Here is a 10,617-nt window from a genome sequence, read left to right as displayed (position 1 = left end):
TGGTCAAACACCCAGCCCTGGGGACCACCCATCCTCAGGCCCCTCTAACTAAAGAAAGCTCTTGCTTAGGTTAGGTTAGGGGGGAACCTGTCTCCCTGAGGATTAAGGATTCCCCTGACTCCCGCCCCTTGGGTGTGTGTCTGTTAAATTGTGGGGGACGCCCTCAACAGTCTAATTGCTGTCCTTTTTTCAGTGTAACTGAAGCTCCCCCTGGCCTTTTTGGTGACAGCATCACCTTTACTGACCTGCTTCCTCCTCCTTAGACCCTTGAGCTCCCAAGCCTTCCTGCGGGTGCTGCTGCCGGCAGATGATTTGAGAGACCGAGTGGGTGCCTAACCTCGGGGTCTTGGTATTTGCTCTTCTTCTGCCTCAGACATGTTTCGGATGCTGTTTCTGTTTCGAATGCTCAGTGTTCTCCCTTGCAGAAGCTCTGCCAGGAGAAAGCTGTTCTTAGTGGCAGACCCCACCTTTACCCATCATTCATCTTCATTCAGAGATGGAGGCTACTGAGGGTTTGGATGAATCCATACACACCTGCATGGAAGTCCGGTTGTGTGGGGCGCCTGGGTGGCTCAGTCGTTAAGCATCTGCCTTCAGCTCAGGGCGTGATCCTGGAGTCCTGGGATCGAGCCCCACATCAGGCTCCTCCTGAAGAAGGCCTGCTTCTTCCTCTCCTACTCCCCCTGCCTGTGTTCCCCCTCTCGCTGGCTGTCTCTCTCTCTGTCAAATGAATAAATCTTAAAAAAAAAAAAAAAAAGTCCAGTTGTGTGTCCTCAGTGTAGAACAAGGATAAAATGTTTATTTTAAATGTTTTCAAATCAAGCAGGCAAATAATTTCCCAAACTTAAATCTCATTCTACCATTCAGGGAACTACACAGATCCAGCGGATGGGACGTAGAAACGTTATTCTATCCCTTTGTCACTCTCCTGAGGAGTCCTAGGGCTGTGGGATGTGGCAGAAAAGCAATCTTGTCATCCCCATCACATGTCTGCTTACCAGAGCAATACTTCCTAATGTGACCTACAGCTTAAATGCAATCCCTATCAAATTCCCAATGACCTGTTTTTGCAGAAATGGAAAAGTTGATCCTAAAATTCACATGGAATTGCAAGTGATCTCAAATAGCTAAAACATTCTTAAAAAAGAACAAAGTTGGAGGACTCACACTTCGAGATTTCAAAAATTACTTCGAAGCTATGGTAATCAAAACATGGCAGTATTCACATAAAGAGAGACATGCCATTCAATGGAACAGAATTAAGAGTCCAGAAATAAACCCATATCATCTATGGTCAAATGATTTTTGTCTAGAGTGCCAAGACCATTCAATGGGGAAAACCAGTCTGATAAATGGGGCTTGAAAACGATGTCCACATGCAAACAAAGGGAAGTGAACCCTTACCTTATACCAGGTGCAAAAGTTAACTCGAATGAAAATTAAGAACTAAGACTAAACAGCTCTTAAGACTCATGACCTTGGATCTGGCAATGGTTTCTTAAATACGATGCCCAAAGCACATGCAACAGAAGAAAAACATACATTGGACTTCATAAAAATGAAAGCTTTTGTGCATCAAAGGACACTGTCAAAAGATGGCAAAACATCCATCCCTCCAAAGAAACATTGAAAGACAAGCAGAAACCATCAGTACCAACTTTGTCAGAACCGGAAAACAGTCCAAGATTTATAGCAACCAAGCAAACACTGACTCAAGACAAAAGTGGTGGGAAAACTTTGTGGTGTTTTTCCTTGCCCTCACCTCATCTCTCAGGTTTGGTGGCAGTTTTGAAGAGGGCAGCTCATGTTCCCCATGTGGGACCCTAGTCCCTGGTTCCAGAGAAAGTAGAGCAGACCTTGTTCCCCAATGATTTAACCTGTGTAGTGCTAGGAAGACTGACACAGGAGCTCGTCTCTGTTTTACCTGACTCAGAACTCGCTGAGCAGAAAAGTAGTGGGCATGGCTCAAAAACTTCATAAGGTGCACAAGACTTGTGGCCACATGAAGCAAAAGATTATGCTTGAGACATACAATAGACTACCTAAAGCCGAAGAAATGCTGGGGAGAGAGCTGCTTTAGGACATTAGAGCGTTCAAAAGTGACATCGTGTACTAGGGAATTTTGAAAGCCACATGCATGGCCAGGACAGGATGCATGCTCGGAAAAGACCTGAGAAGACCCTGAGTGTTCCCCTCTGGCTGGTCTCTCTGCTCAGTCCAAGCAGGTAGTAAAGGCTAAGGTTAAAGGAATGTTTTAAACTAGCTCAGTGTTAAAGAGAACCCCAGCACAGAGCCAGCCTGGAAAGACGGGGAGAGATGTAGGTTTTGTTTGTTTGGGGTCCTGGTATTCAAGGAAATCTCTGTCAAAATACTGGCTGAACAGAGACTTCTAGTGACCACACATGACAAGGATGACAGTCCTTGCAAAACTAGTTTGAGAAAGTCACCAAAGAGATGTCTGCAGCTTTCCGTAGTCAAAAACAGCAAACTCTGGGAAAGGGAGGAACTGGTTCCCAGTTACCATATTATATTCAAATATCCAGTTTTCAACAAAAACAAATCATACAAAGAAACAGGATTATGGTCCATTCAAGGCGGGGGGGAATGACAGAAACCATTCGTGAGGAAGTCCAGATACTCTTAGTAGACAAAGCTTTAAACCGATGGCATTAAGTTTGCTCAGATAGTCAAAGGACACCTGAGAGCTCGTTCTGGCTCCGGCTCCATTCGGAGCCGACAGCTAGCCCTGGACCTTGCGCTGACTCTCGTGCTGGCTCTGGCGCTGCAGCTGCTTCTAACTCTGGAGCTGGCCCTGGCTCAAGGTCTATGACTGGCGCTGGAGCTGATGCTAGAGCCAGTCTGGCTCTAGCCCGACAGCTGGCTCTGTATCTGGCCCTGGCTCTGGCTGCGGCGGTAGAGCTGGGGCTGGAGTCAGGGCTAGCTCTGTCTAGTCAGTGGCTCTCTTACCGGCTCTGGCTCTGGAGCCTGCTCGAGTTCTAGAGCTGGCTCTGGTGCTGAAGCTTATTTTTGCTCTGAAGCTGACCTTATGTCTGTAGCCTGGGTGCAGTTTCTAGAGCTGGTGCTGGAGTAGCGCTGCTGCTAGGACTGATGCTGGTGATGGAGCTGGCAGGCTCTAGCTTTGGAGTGGACATTGGAGGCCACACTAACTTTGGAGATGGCACTGGATCTGGAGACCGCAACTCGAGAGCGGGCACGGAAGTTGAATGTAGCTCTGGAGCTGGCACCAGAGCGGGTTCTAGCTCGAGCTGGTGGTAGAGCTCACACTGGGATCTGGGCTGGAGCTTGTTCTAGCTCTAGCGTCGGCTCTGACTGCAGGTCTACAGCTAGACATGGTGCCAAAGCTATCTCTAGCTCTGGATCTGGGCTTACGGCTGGCACTGGTGCTGATTCTGGAAAAACTGGACACAACATTCCAGGTCCACGCCAGACAGGTCGCGATGTACAAACGCCACCAGCTACTTCTGTCAAGGAAACTCTGGAGGCTGACAGGAATCCTCCAAGTACCAGTCCAGCAGCCAGGAGCGCAGGATGGAGGAGACAGACGGCACTGAGGGTAGGAGGGCAGGCAGCAGAGTCCAAACCCTGGCCTTTCCTTCCACACTGCCTCCTATGGCACCTCTGCAGGGGGCTGGGCACCTATACCTGGCCTTGCGCATCCAGAGACCAGCCCCATCCCATCCCCACTCTGGCTGTCCTGGCAGAAGCAGGCCTGGTCATCATAGGGTGCTCTCGATATATGTCTGCCCAACCACCCCCCTTCTTCCTGGAAGCCTGGCATATTCCTCTGTCTCTTTCTCCCGCTATAAACCCCACGAGGGCAGGGAGGGGTTGTGCCTGCTCTGTTCGTTACACAGCACTGGCACACAGTAGGTGCTCCATAAATGTCTAACGGACAAGGGAACAAACGGAGTCTGTCCTGCCCAGCCTTCTCTGGGCCCTCGCGGCACCCCAACCCGTAGCTTGCGCGCGGAGCTGCTGCCTTAGTCTGCTCGCCGCCTGTGCTCTGCTCCTCCCGCGGACCCTGCAGCTTTGAAGGGCGGGGTCGCAGCCTGCCCTCGGCGCACGCGCAGACGAGCATGCGGGAGCCAGGCGCGAGGCGGACTTGGAAGCAGGTTGCTCGCAACGCCTCCTGTCCTGGACCCCGCGCGCAGGGTGGGGGGCGACAAGCAGAACTCGGAAGGGGCTGCGATGGGTCTGTGTCTGATTTTTTTCACGATTAGAGTCAGGTCTTACGACCTCATCGCGAGGAAATACCAGGCACATTCAAATTGGGGATACACCGTAAAGAAACTGGCCTGAAATCTTCAAAACTGTCAAAGTCATGGAAAGCAAGGAAAGACGGACTGTTCCCGACTGAAGGGAACTACAGAGACCTGGCAGCTAAATTCAATGCCCGTTGGAAAATTCAGCATTCTGGGGATTGGATGAAGTATTGAATCAATGTCAATTTCTTTATTGGTTGTATAGTGGGTATGTGGGGGGTATTTTCATTTTAAGGAAATATATACACTGAAGTATTAAGGAGTAATGGGATATCACGTCCTCAACTTGCTCTCAAATGGTTTAGAAAAAAAATGCAAAAACATGTATATAAAGAGAATAATAAGGCAATGTACTAAACTGTCCATTTTATTATTTTTTGGTTTTATTCATTTTAAATAATCTCTACACCCAGCGTGGGGCTCAGACGCAACCCTGAGATCAAGCATCACTCGCTCCTCTGACTGCGCCAGCCAGGTGCCCTGTAAACTGTCCATTTTAAAATTTAAAAATGACCATCAGGCTCCTCCGCTGGGAGCCTGCTTCTTCCTCTCCCACTCCCCCTGCTTGTGTTCCCTCTCTCGCTGGCTGTCTCTATCTCTGTCGAATAAATAAACAAAATCTTAAAAAAAAAATAAAATAAAAATAAAATTTAAAAATGACAATGAGCATTTTAAAACTCAGTTAAAAGCAAGTAACTACTAAAAGAGTAACTCCTTCCCCACTGCTACCCAACTACCTGACTATAGTACCAGATATGCAGCCTGTGTGCCCTTGGAGAACATGCATGTTCCACCGTAACTGCAACTAGTAGAACTAGACTGGAAGAAAATGCATTTCATATTTTCATGGTTTCTCTGCCTAACCAAACACATACCACGTATCACTTGCTCCTCCAAGGCTTCCTTGGCATTTCTGAATAAAGAGGACAGAGCCCAAGGGAAAGGTGCCAGTGGTAGGAGGAAGTTGACAAGAACCGAGTGAAACAAACCCAGCAGGTAGCTTGATGTCGGGATTGGGGGAGGTATCTCAACGGAGAACTGGTGGGACAGTGACCACTGGCAGTGGGGAAGGAGACTTACAAAAGCCATAAGCTTGAGAGGTAGTCCCATTATTCACATTGTACAATCCCCGACAGTTCACAAAGGAAAATGGTGGACTAGACTGGTCAGAAAAATCTGATCAAGAACACCTAGAGATGAATGAACAGCAAAAACAAGTCTGATACAGGACTGAACTAGGAAGCCAGAAAGGGAAATCCCAGCTGTGAGAGCCAGAACTGTGATGGGGGTGTGGGGTCAGCAGGTGACAAAATGCCGGTGCAGGGACAGGAGACCAGACCCAAGGCGAGGACTGGAAAGAACAGTTGAACAATCCAAGTATTCTCACCAAAAAAAAGAGAGAAAAGTTTGTCACATCTTACAAAACACGCAAGCCATATACCATGGGTCAGCAAATGCAACAAACAGGTAGAACTACAAGGAGAAATTGGTAGAGTGGAATGTATTTATTTACTTATATTTACCCCTCCTGCCCCAAGTGGAAGGTTTTTAATGCATCTCTCTCCATAATCAAAACAGAAAAAAAAAAAAAAGCAACACATAATATTTGAACAACCCAACTAACAGTTATGCAGAGCACTGCACTCCGAAATTGGAGAAAACATACTCTGTTTAATCACACATGGAATATTTACAAAAATTAGCCACATATTAATCTAAACCTAGTCTCAATATACCAAAAGATCAAGAGGATGAAAACGATGATCTCTGATCACAATATAATAAAATTAGAAGTCAATAACAGAGATAATCTCTTCCCCCCACAAAAATCCCATATGCTTGGAAAATTTTTAAACACTTAAAATAATCAGAAGTGGAAAAAAAAAAAGAAATGTGGTAAGTCTGTAAAACTGAAAGTAATAAAAGCTCTACAGTCTTTCGGGATGCAACTGCACTAAAATTTGCAAGTGCATGATTTTAAGTGTCTGTATCAGTAAAGAAGAAAGATTAAGAGAGAGTAAGTGTTCAAGAAGTTAGCCAAAATCTCCCACCCACCCCCCAAAAGGGGTAGAAAAACACTTTTTGTTTTATTTTTATTTTTTATAAGTTTTATTTATTTATTTGACAGAGAGAGAGAGGGGTCACAGGTAGGCAGAGCAGCAGGCAGAGGAAGGGAGAGAAGCAGGCTCCCCGCTGAGCAGGGGGGAGATGCGGGACTCGATCCCAGGGTGCTGGGATCATGACCTGAGCCGAAGGCAGACCCTTAACCAACTGAGCCACCCAGGGGCCCCCGGGGAAAACATGTTTAAATAAAAACAAAAACTTAATAAAAGAAGAAATAGAGTTTAATGCACACCATCTCGAAACCGGTAACTAAAGGGTTAATGGGACTATCCCGGGCGGCAATATTTTACCCAGACCTTTCTGCTTGCCTTTAAATTTCCCTGATCTCTGGCTTCGGCTTCGGAGAAGGTGGCCGGCTGTCTCCTTGCTGGAGACTTGCTGTGGGCGATGGTCTCTGCGGCCGCTGGGGCGGAGGAACTCGGGTTGAGTTACAGTCTCATCGCCTCACTGGCTCTTCGCACAATCCCGGTGAGGTCCTGTTCGACTGCGCATTTGAAGATGAGTGTACCAGTGTCCCGGGAGTGAGGAGGACAGCAGAGGCTGCGCTTCCATTTGCGTGTCCCGGATCCACCCGGCGTTCTTCCGTTTTCAGGGGCGCTCTGCTCCTGGGGCTGTCTCCCTGGGCGGTGGGCCTGGCAGACCGACAGGGGCGGTCCCTGCCTGGAGGAGGGCCGCGGGCTCTGCTCCTCCTGCATTGAAGACTCGGGTGGACAGCTCGCAGGACATCACGGAAGACAGACGTGTGTGAGGAGGGGAAAGTGGTGCTCTTGTTGGAGGGCGTGCTGGTTCTCCAACATTCTCCTGTATCTACCCCAGTTCAGCTCAGCATTTGTCTTAATAGCTTCTTGTTCCTAAATGCGCCCATCAGTCACATTCCTGGGTCTTCAACTCTGATGCAAAGGTCTGTTGGCTGAGCTCAGGTTTGGTTCTTAATCCTTTGTTCCGGGGCGCCTGGGTGGCTCAGTCAGTTAAGTGTCTGCCCTCCACTCAGGCCATGATCCCCGGGTCCTGGGATCAAGTCCTGCATCAGGCTGCCTGCTCAGCGAGGGTCTGCTTCTCCCTCTCCCTCTGCTGCTCCCCCTGCTTGTGCTCGCTCTCTCTCTTTCTCTCTGTCAAATAAATAAATAAAATCTTGAAAAAAAAATCCTTTGTTTCTACTTCTGGGCAGGTAAGAACTACTCTGGTCTACCCTCACGGGGGGCTGCGTGGAAGAAATAGGACAACTTTTCCTCTTCTTCACTCTCCCATCTGGGTTCACCATGGTCCCCCTGGTCGACCCACATTTGTTCTCTGGCCTCCTGAGTGCCAAGCGAGGCTGAGAGGAAATGCTGTAGGCACACCGGACAGCTTAGGCCACTGTGCAGCTTAACAGGAGGCCACCTTGTCATCACTCCCTGACTCCTTCCTGTGTCAGACTCCCTGAAGTCCAAACTGGGAGCAGAGCCTTTCAGGTAAAGCTGGCGTGGGCCCTGGCTGAGGCAAGGCGTTCAGGGGGAGGAGGCTGAGGCCCACTGAGAAGAGCTAGTGTTGGAACGGATTAATCTGAGTGAGAAGTTACTGGAGCTGATTGCTGCTGGGCCCACTCAGCTGTGACGGCCCAGAGACTTCGTTGCTGCCCGAGTTGAGGAAACAGGAGACAGCCAGTTGAGGCGGTGGCTCTTAACCCAGTTTCAGCTCCCCAGAGGGTGGGTCTTGGGTGCCTGGGTGATCTTGGGGAGATCTGGGATGGGGACACTCAGTAAGCAGAGCCCTGGGGTAAAGACAGGGAAAGGGGCAGCCCTGGCACTTGTTCCAACCCAAAGAAGCCATCTGCTGGTTTCCCTCTAGAAAACAAACCAGTTTATCTTTTTATTTTAATAAATTTTTTTGCAGTAATTTTAGATTTTTAGAGAAGTTGTGAAGCTAGCACAGAGAGTTGCCATCAACCCCTCACCAGGTTTCCGTATGATTAAAGCCTCCCACGAATATGGTACCTTTGCTACCATTGATGACCCAGGTGCCACAGCTCCAGGCCCCCAGGGGAGTCGGGGAGGAGGGGACTGCCGCTCTGGTGGGAGCGGCAGGAAGACTCCAAGGCCCTGCTGGGCTGGGGGTGCAGGAGACAGAGGAGGCTGGATGGGCCCATCCCCAGAGGTCCCTCCCATTTGCTGCCCTCACTTGTCACCTTCCGCCACCAGCCAGACTCCTCATCTATCCCTGCCTGGCCGTGCTCAGCAGCTCCAAGCTGCCTGCAGCCCGCATACATCAGTCCCCCTGCCCTTACCTCACTCTCTTGCCCTTCCTGGCACATGCAGCCCTCTCTGGGCAGCCTGTTGGGCTTGGGAAGCCTGGAAAATTCTCCCTTCCAGGTGCTGGGTTGTGGGATCTTTGGGGAGAAGTCCCTCCCGGGGCACAGACGGCACTGGAGCTGATTTCCCTTTGTTCAGTCCCTGGCTGTCCACGCCCTTCCTTTCCTGGCCCATGTGTTCCCTTTGCAGTGTCCCCACCTCTCCCTTCACTGATTACCTGTGGGCTTGTTTGCCCTGCAGAAAGCAGTGTGCCTCTTCCCAAGGTCAGCCCCCGGGGTGGTTGTCATCTCCCAAATCCCTCAAGTGTCCCAGTCGTCCCCCAGATGTAACTGAGGGGGGCAGCTGCCAAGGTTGGCCACTAGACTTGAGAAGTCTACGTTGGTGTGGCCACCCTTCCCTCATGTGGCTCCTTGGCCAATGTCCTTGCTGCTTCCTCACTGGAGGAATGACACTGGAGGGGCAGACATTATCATTCTCAGGAGAGAGGCACAGAGGTCAACACCTTGACTCAAGTCCCACCGACATGCTTTCATGGCCCCTTATCTCATGCCTCCAAGGCCTTAGGACATGTGCAATTTTGTATTTTACTTGTGTGCTTACTTGAATTCTATCTTTCCCTCCAAGTAAGATGCTTTGTCCACCACTGTAACCTCAGTGCCTTGCCTCACTGCCTGGTACACAGTAGATACTCAATAAACGTTTTTAAATTATTGAATGGACAAGTTAGAGGAAGAACATTCATTCTTTCATTCAATAGTAGATTGTCAGGCCCTCTGATGGTTCCTGGGGATAGAAGATAGGTAAGATACAATCCTCACCCTAGAAGAAACCAGTTAATTAAAAATGTACAGAACAATACACACAATGCCATAATGGCAGAATGTCGCAAGTGCTGGAGAGAACAGAGGTTATAAACTCTCCCTGGAGGGTCGGGAAGGCTCCAGGGAGGGGACTTGAGGGATAAATGTCGCTGAGTCTCCTGGCGTGGTGCCTATGGGCAGGGTGGGGGATGGGCATTCCTAAGCCAACAGGCCACAGTGAGGCCTTGCAGGGGACATGACATGCTCAGGGAAGGCCCAGGGGAGCATGTGTGGGCAGGACTTGAAGCCAGGCTCTTGGATCTGTCCCCTCACTGCATAGAAGTGGGAGATTTTCCACATGTGCCCTCCAGGCTCTGGGTCCAGAAAGATTATACCGGCTCCCAAGGCAGGATGCGGGGACTGCTGACCACCTGTCACTCTCCTTTGATGATGGCCGGCCAGAAAGCTCTCTTCTGAGAAGGAGTTCCCCATCTGAGGCAATTTGAAACAATCTTATGAGATTTCTTGAGCCCAAAGCTCAAATATAACCTATCTGGTCTGCTCCCTCCCCTTCTTGTAATTCCACCCAACACATCATGGAGCCAATGGGTCGCAGCTGTCCGCAGGCAATTTCTTGCCATCCTTCCCTACGCCCTCTCTGTTTCCTTCCCTTCTCTTTAACAGGCTTTAGCATAGGTCTCTTTGACTTTCAGTTCCAGATACCACTGCCTTTCCCGTTTGTTGTTGTGTTTGGGTTGTAGGCAAGATTTTGGAGTGCACACATGTACACGAGAGGAGGGAGTCGGGACTCTTGGGGGCTAAGGGAGGATGAGTATGAAGGAATGAGGTTGTTAGTAAGTCAATCAAGTACCAGAGGGCAAGGTTAACTAATTCGTTGTGTGGGAAGAAGGAGGGAGTTGTAGGTAATAACTTAGGGGCTCAATGGCTGAGATAATTCAGTCATGTCTACAATGGAGGAGGGTCTCATATCACAAAGACAAATGTCATTGAAAGGTGGTGTCAGCTCAGTGGAGAAAGGCAGGCCCCTATGCCTTTACAGTTGGAGTCATTTCGAATGAGGAATCTGGTAATTTTGACTTAAAAATGTCTTCATGGATTTTC

General features: G+C 49.3%; 1 long non-coding RNA gene across 1 annotated transcript; it reads left to right on the top strand.

Moving 5' to 3' along the window:
* The first annotated feature begins 728 nt into the window (after positions 1-728).
* On the top strand, positions 729-4,645 carry LOC117796108. Its single transcript, XR_004620474.1, has 2 exons — positions 729-3,574; positions 4,242-4,645. It is a non-coding gene; the product is annotated as an uncharacterized LOC117796108 (long non-coding RNA).
* Positions 4,646-10,617: the final 5,972 nt, after the last annotated feature.

The sequence above is a fragment of the Ailuropoda melanoleuca genome, chromosome 14 (genome assembly GCF_002007445.2).
Source record: "Ailuropoda melanoleuca isolate Jingjing chromosome 14, ASM200744v2, whole genome shotgun sequence".
Taxonomy (NCBI): Eukaryota; Metazoa; Chordata; class Mammalia; order Carnivora; family Ursidae; genus Ailuropoda; species Ailuropoda melanoleuca.
Note: the sequence above shows the minus strand (reverse complement) of the source record. Positions and strands in the feature narration are given on the sequence as shown.